Source organism: Jaculus jaculus, chromosome 10 (assembly GCF_020740685.1).
Source record: "Jaculus jaculus isolate mJacJac1 chromosome 10, mJacJac1.mat.Y.cur, whole genome shotgun sequence".
NCBI lineage: Eukaryota > Metazoa > Chordata > Mammalia > Rodentia > Dipodidae > Jaculus > Jaculus jaculus.
In genome coordinates, this window is record NC_059111.1 from 42,114,763 (window position 1) to 42,129,092 (window position 14,330).

The following is a 14,330-nucleotide window of genomic DNA, read 5'->3' on the forward strand; positions in this document are numbered from 1 at the left end:
CTCAGCCCGCCCCTCACCCTTCCCAAGCCTCCGCCCTCCACCCTTCCCAAGCCTCCGCCCCCCGCCCTCCCCGAGCCTCCGCCTCCCAGCTTGCCCAGCTTGCCCAAGTTTCCTCCCTCCGCCCCTCCCGAGTCCCTGGAAATGGGAGGGCTGGCCACAAAGACACGGAGCCGGAGAGCTGGCCACAAAGACACAGAGCCGGAGAGATGCTACCCCAGAGGAAGCAAATAAAATTGTAACACTGCCACTATGTGAGGCAGGTCCTCCCAGGCTGGGGGGGCCAACTACAACCCCTCCAATATTGGCCTTTTTCCTCTGCAGATCTTTATAACTGAAAAGCTAACCACCCCCCCCCTTTTTCAGAGGAACCCCAATGCCTCACGAGGCTGATGGAATCTCTTATGTTTTCTCATCAGCCTACTTGGGACGATTGCCAACAGCTGTTGCAGACACTCTTCACGACCGAGGAATGAGAGAAAATTTCAATAGAGGCCAAAAAAAAAAAAATGTCCCTGGGGCCGATGGGCGGCCCACGCAGCTGCAGCATGAGATAGACATGGGGTTCCCTCTGACTCGCCCTGTTTGGAACCACAATATGGCTGAAGGTAAGGAGAGCTTAAAAATCTATCGCCAGGCTCTGGTGGCGGGTCTCCGAGGTGCCTCCAGAAGGCCCACCAATTTGGCCAAGGTAAGAGAGATGATGCAGGGGCCAACGGAGTCTCCCTCAATGATTCTTGAGAGGCTCATGGAAACATTTAGGAGGTTCACACCATTTGACCCCACCTCTGAGATTCAAAAAGGCTCAGTAACATTAGCTTTCATAGGACAGTCAGCTCCTGATATCAGAAAGAAACTTCAGAGATTGGAGGGATTACAGGAAGCTGAGCTGCATGATTTAATAAAAAAGGCAGAAAAGGTATATTACAAAAGGGAGACAAAAGAGGAAAAGGAGCAAAGGAAAGAAAGAGAGAGAGAAAAAGGAGGATAGGTGCAATAGACAAGAGAAAAATCTGACCAGGATCCTGGCCACAATGGTAGAAAAAAAAAAAAGGAAAAAGAGAGAGAAATATTCAAAAGTTTAGGACAGGCCCTAGGCAGATAGGGAACCTGGGCAACAGGACCCAACTTGATTGAGATCAATGTGCCTGTTACAAGGAAAAAGGACACTGGGCAAGAGACTGCCCTAAGAAGAACAGCAAAAGACCTAGGGTCCTAACCCTTAAAAAAATAAAGACTAGGGAGGACGGGGCTCAGAGCCCCTCCCCGAGCTCAAGGCCAACCATCGTTGATGAAGCCCTACACAGGGACCTAACCAATTTTAGAGTTCAACACCCCCAGGTAACCCTCCTTCAATATGTTGATGACTTACTCCTGGTAGGAGCTACCCAACAGGACTGTCTAAAAAGTACAAAAGCGTTACTATTGGAGCTGACTGACCTTGGTTACCGAGCCTCGGCTAAGAAGGCCCAAATATGCAAAAGAGAGATAACATATTTGGGGTACTCCTTGCGGGATAGACAAAGATGGCTGACAGAGGCACAAAAGAGGACTGTAATACAAATACCGGTTCCAACTATGGCCAGACAAATTAGAAAGTTCCTGGGGACAGCTGGGTTCTGCAGACTATGGATCCCAGGGTTTGCAACCCTAGCAGCCCCCCTCTATCCACTAACTAAAGAGAAAGGAAAATTCACTTGGACCTCTGAACACTAGGGGGCATTTGATGCCGTCAAGAAGGCACTATTAAGTGCACCTGCCCTAGCCCTCCCTGATGTGACTAAACCATTCACCCTTTACGTAGATGAGCGTAAGGGGATAGCCCGGGGAGTCCTAACCCAATCCTTAGGGCCATGGAGAAGACCCGTTGCCTACCTATCAAAGAAACTTGACCCTGTGGCTAATGGATGGCTTATATGTCTAAAAGCCATAGCGGCATTGTCCACGTTGATCAAAGATGCTGATAAACTAACTCTAGGGCAGAGGATAACTGTCATTGCCCCCATGCCTTGGAGAGCATTGTCTGGCAGCCCCCAGACCGATGGATGACTAACGCCCGTATGACTCACTACCAGAGCCTGCTCCTCACCGACAGGATAACGTTTGCCCCACCTGCCATCCTCAACCCCGCTACTCTTCTGCCTGAAGAAACTGATGAGACAGTGACTCATGACTGTCATCAACTGCTGGTTGAGGAAACTGGGATCCGAAAGGATCTCACAGATGTCCCACTGACCGGAGGAACATTAACCTGGTTCACAGATGGAAGCAATTACATTGTAGAAGGTAAGAGGATGGCTGGGGTGGCGATAGTAGACGGAACACGAACAGTCTGGGCCAGCAGTCTGCCAGAAGGAACTTCAGCACAAAAGGCTGAGCTCATGGCCCTCACACAGGCCTTACGACTAGCTGAAGGAAAGTCTATGAATATCTACACGGACAGCAGGTACGCTTTTGCTACTGCACACGTACATGGGGCCATCTACAAACAGAGAGGGCTACTTACTTCAGCAGGAAAAAAAATTAAAAACAAAGAAAAAATTCTAAGTTTGCTAGAAGCTCTACATCTACCCAAAAGACTGGCCATTATGCATTGCCCTGGCCACCAAAAAGCCAAAGATTTTATCTCCAAAGGGAACCAGATGGCTGACCAAATGGCCAAGCAGGCTGCCCAGGGGGTCAACCTTCTGCCCATAATAGAAAAGCCAAAAAAACAAAAAGTGAGCAACGATATACCCCAGGTGACTGGCAAAAAGTTAGAAAGGCCAGTTCTCCGAAACTCCGGAGGGGGCCTGTTTTACCTCAGAGGGAAAAGAGATTCTACCTCAAGCAAAGGGACTAAAGTATGTTCAACAAATACACCGCCTAACCCATCTGGGGGCCAAACATCTACAAAAACTGCTACAGACGTCTCCTTACCATATTCTGAGGTTGCCAGTGATAGCTGGCTCAGTAGTCAAGCATTGTATACCTTGCCAGATGGTCAATACTAATCCCTCAAGAATGCCTCCTATGAAGAGGCTAAGGGGAGACAGCCCAGGTGCTCACTGGGAAGTGGACTTCACTGAGGTAAAACCAACTAAGTATAATAATAAGTATTTACTAGTTTTTGTAGACACTTTTTCAGGATGGATAGAGGCTTATCCTACCAAGAAAAAAACCTCAACCATGGTGGCTAAAAAAATACTGGAAAAAATTTTCCCAAGATTTGGGATACCCAAGGTAATAGGATCAGACAATGGTCCAGCCTTTGTTGCCCAGGTAAGTCAAGGACTGACCAAAATATTGGGGATTGATTGGAAATTACATTGTGCATACAGACCCCAAAGTTCAGGACAGATAGAAAAGATAAATAGAACCATTAAAGAGACCCTCACCAAATTGACCGCAGAGACTGGCGCTAGTGATTGGATAGCTCTCCTACCCCTTGTGCTCTTTAGGGTCAGAAACACACCAGGACAATTTGGACTAACCCCCTATAAATTGCTATACGAGGGGCCTCCTCCACTGGTAGAAATAACCTCTATACATAGTACTGATGTGCCGCTTTCCCAGCCTCTGTTCTTTAGGCTCAAGGCGCTCAAGTAGGTGAGACAATGAGCGTGGAAGCGACTCCGGGAGGCTTACTCAGGAGAAGGAGACTTACAGGTCCCACATCGCTTCCAGGTGGGAGATTCGGTCTATGTCAGACGCCACTGCGCAGGAAACCTTGAGACTCGATGGAAGGGCCCCTACCTCATCCTACTGACCAAGGATGGTTTGAGGGATGGTTCAACAAGTCCCCCTGGATGACTACTCTGCTTTCCACCCTGATGGGACCCTTAATGGTTTTGCTCCTGATGCTTTCAGTTGGGCCTTGCATACTTAATAAGATTTTTACTTTTGTTAGAAAACAAGTGAGCGCAGTCCAGATCATAATACTTAGACAACAATACAAGGGCCTTCAGGACAAAGAAAAAGCTTATATTTAGTCCTTCCAAGTTCTAGGATTAGAACTATTAACAAGAGAAAAAGTGGGGGCTGGAGAGATGGCGTAGGGGTTAAGCGCTTGCCTGTGAAGCCTAAGGACCCCGGTTTGAGGCTCGGTTCCCCAGGTCCCACGTTAGCCAGATGCACAAGGGGGCGCACGCATCTGGAGTTTGTTTGCAGAGGCTGGAAGCCCTGGCGTGCCCATTCTCTCTCTCTCCCTCTACCTGTCTTTCTCTCTGTGTCTGTCGCTCTCAAATAAATAAATAAAAATTTTAAAAAAAGAAAAAAGAAGAAAAAGTGGGAAATGAAAGGCCCAAGAATTCAGAAGCCCAGAAATACTATCACGCTCCAAAGGGAGCTTAAGCGGGCCCCTGCATACCTCAAACTCCAGGCTTTACTCTCTGTTGGAAGCAAGTAAAGAATCCCTCTTCTCATTAAATCAGAGCCCGCTCCTAATATAAAACTAGGTAAAAAGGGCATGAGATAGCCCTCAAGGATGGGAAATGAGTAATAAAGTAAACCACTTATTTGGTTTCTGTAAATAGCCTGCACCATAAGCCTTAATAGCCCACACTGTAAGCCTTAGTAGCCTGCACCATAAGCTGTAGCAGCCTGCCTCAGACCTCCAAGGTCATAGGAGACTGATACCACACTCTGCTACTCCCACCCAAGGACCTGCACAAATGCTGACCACCAAGGTCATAAGAGACTGATTGGTCCATGAGGGGCTTGAACAAATTAAACTAATTGGCTTAGAAACTATGGAGTGGCACAAACTGACTGGCTCGCACCCCACGAGCTCCTGATATTAAAAAAAATGATTGGTCTAATGCACAGGCTTTGTTAGAAACCCTATAAAAACTGTCCCGTTCCTGCATTCGGGGCTTTGCAGTCCTCTACCCCTGTGTGGTGTACGACTGTGGGCCCGAGCATGCTTGGAATAAAATCCTCTTGCAGTTTGCATCAAGACCGCTTCTCGTGAGTGATTTGGGGTGTCGCCATATCCAGGCAGAATGTGGGGTCCTCGTTTTGGGGTTCTTACAATTCAAGAGGATACCCTGAGACTACATTGTGAATTCCAGGTCAGTCTGGGCTAGAGTGAGATTCTACCTTCAAAAAAAAAAGAAAGAAAAAAGAAAAGAAAACTCGCCTAAAAGCAATTTATCCTACATTATTCAGGATAGTTCTGTAACTGAGTGCTGTGTGTCCAGGAAAGTCCTTGAACCCCAAACCCTAGGTTCATTTCTAATTTTAAATAACTGAATAAAAAAGAAGACTGAGGGGCTAGAGGGATGGCTTAACGGCTAAGGCGTTTGCCTGCAAAGCCAAAGGATGCAGGTTTGATTTCCCAGGACCCACGTTAGCCGGCTGCACAGTGGCTGGAGTCCCCGGCACTCCCATTCTCTCTCTCTCTAACTCTTTCTATCTCCCTCTTTCTCTGTCAAATAAATAAAAATAAAATATTCAAAAGAGAAGACTAAGAAGGATAATTATTAAGTTATTATATTTATTGAGTGAAGTTCAGAGCCAAGGAAAGGCACCTGGCACATAGCAGACCTGGAAAAAGCATCGGAAGGAAAAAGAGAAAAGACATTAAAGGACCTCCTGCCATGTGGGGAGCTGGAAGGGATAAAGGAGCCCATGTTGAGAATAATGGCTAGGGGTCCCCCCTGGCTAAGCCTGAGCCTAAGCCCAGGGGGAGCCAGTCCAGGCCCAGCCAAGGGAAAAAGTCACCCACAGCTGGAAGTTCCCAAGCAGTCAGAGAGCCTGCCCTCTCCTTGCAAAGATATTTATAACCTTTTAGTGGTGGTGGGCTGTCTTCTGGCTCAGGTGAACCAGAGGGACAGCTGGTTGGTTAGAGATAGGGACTGTCTCAGGAAGAGGTTAGCCCTGGCACCCAGTTCTGGGGTCTAAACTTAACCTACCACAATGTTTAAATCCTATGAAAGACTTCCCTGCCTTGGGTCCTGGTTACCTGTGTAAAAGCAGGTCTAGGGAACTAGGCAAAAGATAAGAAGTCAGTTCATTTTTGATTTCTAGCAAGTGCAAACTTTCCTGTCCTTTTTACCTTCAGGGGTCCAGTTGCCCTAACTGTACATTGGTCCCCGTTCCACAAAAATTATCCAGCTCACAAGGTCAATAATACAAAGCATCAAATTGAAAAACCTGGGCCAGAGGGTTGGCTTAGCAGTTAAGGTTCTTACTTGCAAAGCCACAGGACCCATGTAAGTCATATGGACAAGGTGGCATATGTGTCTGGAGTTCATTTGCAGTGGCTGGAGGCCCTGGAGTGCCCATTCTCTTTCTGCCACTTTCTGTCTCTCTGAACTAAATTAATAAAAATAAAAATAAAATATCAAATTGAAAAGCCTAAGTGAGCCAAGGTGTGGTGGTGCATGCCTTTAATCCCAACACTGAGGAAGCAGAGGTGAGACCCTACCACATAAAACCAAAAAAAGAAAAACTTAAGTTTATATGTATGAAGATGAAGATACATTGTCAAGGGTCCAAAGTTTTCTATGATCATCAAAAATAGGTGAGAATAACTAAACATATGTAATAATTAGCATTATTTTGTTTGCAATCCTCTCCTCCCACGCCCTCCTCTCACAGGTATGGGTTTTCTTTCTTTTTGAACTTTTTTATTGATAACTTCCATAAATATAAACAATATAATATAATCACTATCCCCTCCCACCATCCTCCCTTTCTCCCTCCCTAACCTTCCCTCTACTGAATACCTTCTTTCCAACTAGTCTCTCTACTATTGTGATGTCATCCAGTTCTTTTTTTCCTACTATTAAGCAGGTTTTTCTTGAGTTCTTATTTTGCAACCTGTACAGATACAGCAGAAAAGAAAAACCTGAAAGCTCCCAAGTTGGCAGACGTCATGAACCAGATACTGCACTGCAACTTGGGAGTGGAGTGTTTATACCCTTAGGGATGTAAATTAGGCACCAAGTCAGAATGAATTGGATTAGTTACTTTGATTGTGTGTAGGGGCTCCTGATAAACTGTTGAGTTAGACAAAGAATTGGTTACTTTATGTGTGACCCACCAATTGACTTCTTGGTGAGTCAGCATGAGTTAGGGCTTTTGGATCTCTTGGTGAGCTAGCATGAGTAAAGGCTTTTTGGATTTCAGTTCCTGGACTCTGTTCTCTGGATTTATCACTAGCAATATACAATTTATAAAATCTCTGTGCTCACCAACTCTGTCAGGATGTACAGACATCTTTTTGGGACCGTAACCTTGACTACCTGTCTACAAACTCAGTGCTGTCTATCAACACCATCCACCTAAGAAGTGTTTAGCCATAAGGATGTGCATCAGGTAAGCAGATTGAACTATTTGTCTTTGATCTTGACAAGGAGTGGGAATTAAGAAATGATTCAAGGGCTGGAGAGATGGCTTAGCGGTTAAGCGCTTGCCTGTGAAGCCTAAGGACCCCGGTTCGAGGCTCCGTTCCCCAGGTCCCACATTAGCCAGATGCACAAGGGGGCACACACGTCTGGAGTTCGTTTGCAGTGGCTGGAAGCCCTGGCGCGCCCATTCTCTCTCTTTCCCTCTATGTGTCTTTCTCTCTATGTCTGTCGCTCTCAAATAAATAAATAATGAACCAAAAAAAAAATTAAAAAAAAAAAAAAGAAATGATTCAATGTTTATGGGCTGGAGAGATGGCTTAGTGGTTAAGCGCTTGCCTGTGAAGCCTAAGGACCCCGGTTCAAGGCTCAATTCCCCAGGACCCACATTAGCCAGATGCACAAGTAGGCACATGCATCTGGAGTTCGTTTGCAGTGGCTGGAGGCCCTGGCATGCCCATTCCCTCTCACTCTCTCTCTGCCTCTTTCTCTGTGTGTCAGTTTCAAATAAATAAATAAACATAAAAAAGAAATTTTTCAATGTTTAGTATGATCAGGAAGTTTTATATTTGTTCCTACAAACCAAATAAGGAAAAACATCCCAAAGAGTGTCACCTGAATAGTTGGCAAAGCAAGAAATGGTTTATGGTTTCTCCATGATCTGATCATAGCTTATTGTGGATAGCAGCCATCTTTAGGGTGAATAAACTTTCTTTCTTCCTTTTTTTTTTTGGTTTGTTTTTCATGGTCTCACTCAAGCCCAAATTGACCTGGAATTCACTCTGTATTCTCAGGGTGGTCTTGAACTCATGGTAATCTTGCTACCTTGGCCTCCCAAATGCTGGGACTAAAGGCATGTACTACCACACCAGCAGAATAAACTTTCAAACAGACATGGTAACCCACACTTATAACTGTAAGGTTCAGGAGTGACCAAGGACCACAGAGACCACTCTGAGCCAAAGATGGAAGTTTTTATTTGTTGGGGGGGGGGGGGGAATATGAGCTGCTAGGACTGACTTTCAAGAGCGGAACAGTCAGTATGGGGTTACAGGTAGTGGGCTTTATAGGTTTTTACAATTGGGGAAGGAATTTTCTTGTTAGGGTAATAAATTTCTGTTCTTTTACATTAGTCATATGGAGAGACCAGGAGTGACCTCGTGAGCGATGGGGAACTAGTAAATCTCTGATCTCAGGGTGAGGCAAGAAGTGACCTGGTAAGAGATAAGGAAGCAGTAAGTCTCTGACCTCAGGGTGAAACCAGAAGTGACATGGTGAGAGATAAGGAGGGGCTGTAAATCATGTTCTTGGGGCATCATTTTTGAGGAATGTGGATGATCCATTTCTTATATGTCCCTGTAGCCATCCTGTTTTTCTTTTGGTGACTCCCTTTTGGGAAGCCCATTTCGACCTAACATTCCAGCCTTTTGTTAATGATAAGAGATGAAGGTTCATGCTGACCATAAGCGTGATGATTTGTTATAGGAAAGGCAGTCATGGGTCTCTCTTCAGGGCAGGTGATGGTGGCTAGAGGTGGCAGAGTGGTGAGATCAACAGTGTCAGTGTAGCATGTTGTTATGACTTGGTCCTGAGAGAAGCAGAGACTTCTCTCATACTGTCCCTGTATTGAGCTGGCTTCAGGGCAGTTACTAGCAGATGCCTGTTATAGAGAAGGTGAGGGAAATGGGCTCTGTGCACCCCGTCAGAAGACAGAAGGAAAATAAAGGAGCTTGTTACTCTTGTTAAAATGCCAGGTGTAAAGTGAGAATGAGTATTCAGAGGCTAGAGATAGAGGGCTTGGGGCAAGAGAGAGAAGGCAGAGGGGCATTTTGGGATCAGGGGAAGAGTAGGAACACAAGAATGTTTACGTTTGAGAATGCCTGTTGGGGTGGCAAGTGTACTTATCCCTGGATGAGATAGGGTAAGGGCTAAGGAAGGAGGGGGTCCAAGGAATAGCTCTGATTTTGGCTAAGGCAAGTGGGAAGAGCTGGGGTCAGGGTAGGTGAAGTTAATGAGGGACAGGTAGAGGCAGAAGGTATGAGTTAATGTTAGAGTTTAGTATTGTAAGTCAACGTCAGACAGGGGAGCCTATTAGTCTGACTCATTGTTTATATTGTAAGTTATATTTTTCTTGTTGGGTGATTAAGACCATGTAGGCTGTCAGAATTAACTGTAAACTTTGGAGGTCGATAATGGCTCTGTAGCACAGAGTTTTAGGGACCTGTGAGTAGTTCTATGACCCTCGGCATTGTTATCTGCTAGGATAAGTCAAGGCTGTGCTGACCACATGGCCCTCTCTCTTTCGGAAAGCCTGGAGGAATGACTGATTTTCCTTCAATGTGATTCTCTTGTTGTAGATACACTGACTTGGAATTCATTTCTGGGTCTCCACATCCTTTCTGATCAGGAAGACAGGTAACTTACCAGAGGCTAGAAGTGTCCCATAATTTCCTGTGGCATTTTAACCTGGGAGCAGGAACCAAAATATTGGTTATGCTTTTAACTCCAACATTTCCAATTGATTTTGGCTTCTACATATGGTTTATTACTTACTCAGAGTGGCTGTACATGTCTGATTAGCAAAACAGATTAGTTAAAAAGGGTGCAGAGCAGACCTGGTTAGGAAAGCAGATTTGGTTAGAAAATGACATAACAGTTTAAAATAATTCTGATTAATATTTAAGTTTAGTTGTCAAGTGACAGTGTATACCAATATAAATACCAATTACCGCCCCCCCCAAACTGGAAGTAGAACAGCAATTTAAGATTATTTTTCTAGGGCAAGAAACATGTTTTAATTATCAGTATCTCTATAAGCAATGAACTTAAGATATCAGAAATGATACAATTAAGTAAAACCTTGACTGAGTCTGATTATACATAGCTGAAGAATAAAATAAAACTTGGTCATTGTTGATTTACATTAGAGGCAGCATGACAGATACAAAGTAATTTCTTAAATAAGTACTTTTTAACCACTGGACAATTTTAAGGCTTAACTAAAGAAATATTTATGACTGTTACATGAGGCTTAGACCAACTATAGTAACACTGTTTGTATATAGTGGCTTTTTTAAGACATGCAGAGCTTTTTCAGTTTTTCTAAGGACAAAATCACAATAAGTCACTTTTTATAAGATTTAGATTATAACCTTAGTGATAATCATTTACCCAAACCAGCATGAACAAGACAATAACCATCTTAAAATTACAGAGTTTTATCCAGGCATGATGATGCATGCTTATTGATAGTTAAACATTATGGACTTTGTATAAATCAAATTACAATATTCTGATGTCTGGAAAAGGATGATACTAACAAAAAGTAGAGTTTACGTATTTAAGGCATATGAGGCTACAGAGAGTAAACTATGAACAAAAGATCTGCAGACAGAATTTAAAATAAACAATAAATCTATATTATGTAGTAACATTTTGGCTTAAATATGAAGACATAAAAAATTAGATAACTTTTAAGCTTATCAGAATTGTGATTTTTTTACTTTTTATTTTTATTTATTTGAGAGCAACAGACACAGGGAGAGAAAGAGACAGATAGAGAGGATGGGCATGCCAGGTCCTCCAGGGTCTTTTGAACCATTTGCCTGTACATTGGCAGAAGTTTTTTTAAATCAGTGAGAATTGGAAATCAAAAGTATCATTTTCAGGCCATTTGGACCCATAGTCCACCATATACTGTTGCCAGGCAGAGTTGCAGAGAAAGATTAGACTAAAATAAAAGGTTTGATGTCATCCAGGAGTCGTAGAGGTTTTAAGTTTTGAAGAATACAGGCTATGGGGTGGTAGGAAGTGGTTTGTAGGTTTTGTTCCCCATGGAGGTGTGAGACTATAATGAAAGGGCTAGTGAAAAGAGACAGAGAAAGAACAATAAGAAGGTGATGAGAGAGACCAGAGCTTAAGCTGGGTTTACACAGGATACCAATATGAATGACCCCCGGCCCATTAGGGTGAACGGGGCCTCCACCTCCCATGTGAGCAGAGGCCATACAAGTCACAACTGTCGGCTTTTTAGCCTATTAGTGGGCAAGGAGTGAGACTGTGCTCCCCATAGCGAAAGCTGCTGGCTGTGGAAGATGAAAGCAGCTGGCAGTGGCAGATGAGAGTTCAGAAGGGAGAGGAAGAGGAGGGTGGGAGAGGGGGCTGTCCCAAGATGGTGCAACTGAACCAAAAGGCACCCCTTAGGGTACTGTAGACCAGAGAGAGAAATCTGAAGTGTCCAGAGTGCATCTTTCTCGAGACCTGGGGTTGGGGCCTAGCGGCCAAGGGATTTAGCCTGCTGTGCCAGCACAGCTTCCACAAGGAGGGGTGAAACCTGAGACAGGACAATGTGAGAGAGAGAGAATGAGAGAGAGAGAGAGAGAGAGAGAGAGAGAGAGAGAGAGAGAGAGAGAGAGAGACAGACTTATCAAGAATGGAGGAGCTGGAGAAAAGAACAGTGAGGCCAAATCATGGTGGGTGTGAAAGCCTTTATCAGGCAAGAAGGTCCAAGGCCTTCAGAGGGTCGAATGGCAGCTCGGTGGTCTGGTCAGGGGAAAAGGAGGTCTGGCCACGTAAGAGGGCAATCAGAAGTCTTCCTATCTGAGTCACAGCACCACATGTAAGGTTCGGGAGTGACCAAGGACCACAGAGACCACTCTGAGCCAAAGATGGAAGTTTTTAATTTGGGGGGTGCGGGGCACGAGCTGCCAGGACTGACTCTCAAGAGCAGAGCAGAGCAGAGCAGTCAGTCTGGGGTTACAGATAGTGGGCTTTATAGGTTTTTACAATTGGGGGAAGGTGAGAAAGGGGAAGGAATTTTCTTGTTAGGGCAGTAAATTTCTGTTCTTTTATATTAGCCATATGGAGAGACCAGGAGTGACCTGGTGAGAGAAGGAGAGGTGGTAAATCCTGTTCTTGGGGCATCATTCTTGAGCAATGTGGATGATCCATTTCTTATATCTCCCTGTAGCCATCTGTTTTTCTTTTGCTAACTCCCTTTTGGGAAGCCCATTTCGACCTAACAATAACCACAACTCTAGGGAGGCTAAATCAGGAGGATTACAGCCTCCAACAAGAACAAACAAAATAAGAAAGGTGAGATGGAAGAAGAATACTCTGTTTTCAATTATATGCTCTTATGGAAAAAGTGGAGAAGGCATTTCCCCATTTTATAGAAGAGGCTGAAGCTCACAGTTTGGGAAGCATACTAACAGGTAACACTTGTAAATATAATGCAATCTGTTTGCCGTCAAAGTCCACGTTCCTTTCACACATGGTTAAAACCAAATCAAGCCAGGTGTGGTGGCACAAGCCTTCAGTCCCATCACTCAGGAAGCAAAGATAGGAGGATCACTGTGAGTTTGAGGCCACCCTGAGCCTACATAGTGAATTCTAGGTCAGCCTGGGTGAGAGTGAAACCCTACCTTGAAAAAATAAAAATAAAAAACTGTACAAATGTAGCAGCTGAAATTTGAATAGGTATTACAGTTTATAGGGTGCTTAGACAGAAGAAACAGGGAAATGAAAGGTAAAGGAATGAACAGTTCTATACCTACATATTGTAGTATAGTATATAGTATATTACTTTGTAGACTCAGAATCTTTTTTTGTAAGATTTTAATGTGTAAGCAAATTCAGAAAAATAAGCATCACAGCAACCAGTTACAATTTGTCATAATTTTAAAGATACTTTACCAATAAGCTTAAAAAAAAAAAAGCTATCTGAGCCGGGCATGGTGGCGCACGCCTTTAATCCCAGCACTTGGGAGGCAAAGGTAGGAGGATCGCCATGAGGTCAAGGCCACCCTGAGATGACAGAGTTAATTCCAGGTCAGCCTGGACCAGAGTGAAACCCTACGTCGAAAAACCAAAAAAAAAAAAAAAAAAAAAAAAGCTATCTGCAAAATAATGCTTGCCTTCTAGTGGAATAATCTCAGACTCAGACCTTAAGTTAGAAAAACATTTCTGATGGGAAGCAATTTACAAAATCTAGTCCTCAAAACAGTATACTTCAAATTGTAAAATGATATTTCAAAGGGGGGGGGAGGAAATGTGCTTAAAAGAGATGTCCAGTGAAGACACTGAGTACAGCAGCTGCCCATCTGCAGATTAGTCACACAGCAAGTAAGAGGATGAGAAAACATCTATGGACTAAATATCCACTCTGGTACCAAAGGAGAGAGAATAAAATACCTGTTCATCACTCCCAAGCAGCTACATGATTTGCTGCTATACTGAAAACTTCAAGTAAGGTTTGTAATGGGTTGCAACTTTTAGAATTTTTTGATAAGCTCTTCAGAACAGTCACATGTGTTCACTACCTCGGTGGGCTCTGGCACCCACCCTCAAGTGTTGCCATCCCAAGTCCTCTTTCCTGATTAATGTTCATGTTACAAAACCTCACCAGGCAACATCAATGTTCTCCTCTTTCCCCCTTAGATACAAGATGGGTAAATCCAATCAGGGCAGGATTTGTTCCTCACAGCTGTTTTCAGTAACTTTGTTTAGAAGGCAAGAACCAAATTCAACAAGTGATCGTTTTCATAAGGTAAGAGTCTATCTATCTATCTATCTATCTATCTATCTATCTATCTACCTACCTATCTATCTGTTTATGGTTAGTGTTTAAACCATTTTTGTAGGAAATTGTTTGCAAGGGGAGAAACTAAGACACAGAATCTTAAGCTCAGTTTCAAGGTTATTTCCATAATGATAGCATAAAGGGCTCTCGATTCTCAGTTTTGAGGATAATGGCTGATATATCACCATAGAGGAGAACAATAAACTTTCATCCTTTTTGCAGGTAATTTCATACACCAGCTTTGAAATACATATCAATTTCTTTGAAATTCTTTGGCATTTTAAAGGATTTTTTGTGTTTGTTTGTTTGTTTTTTGAGGTAGGGTCTCACTCTAGCCCAGATTGACCTGGAATTCACTATGTAGTCTCAGGGTGGCCTTGAACTCACAGTGATTCTGCCTCCCAAGTGCTGGGATTAAAGGC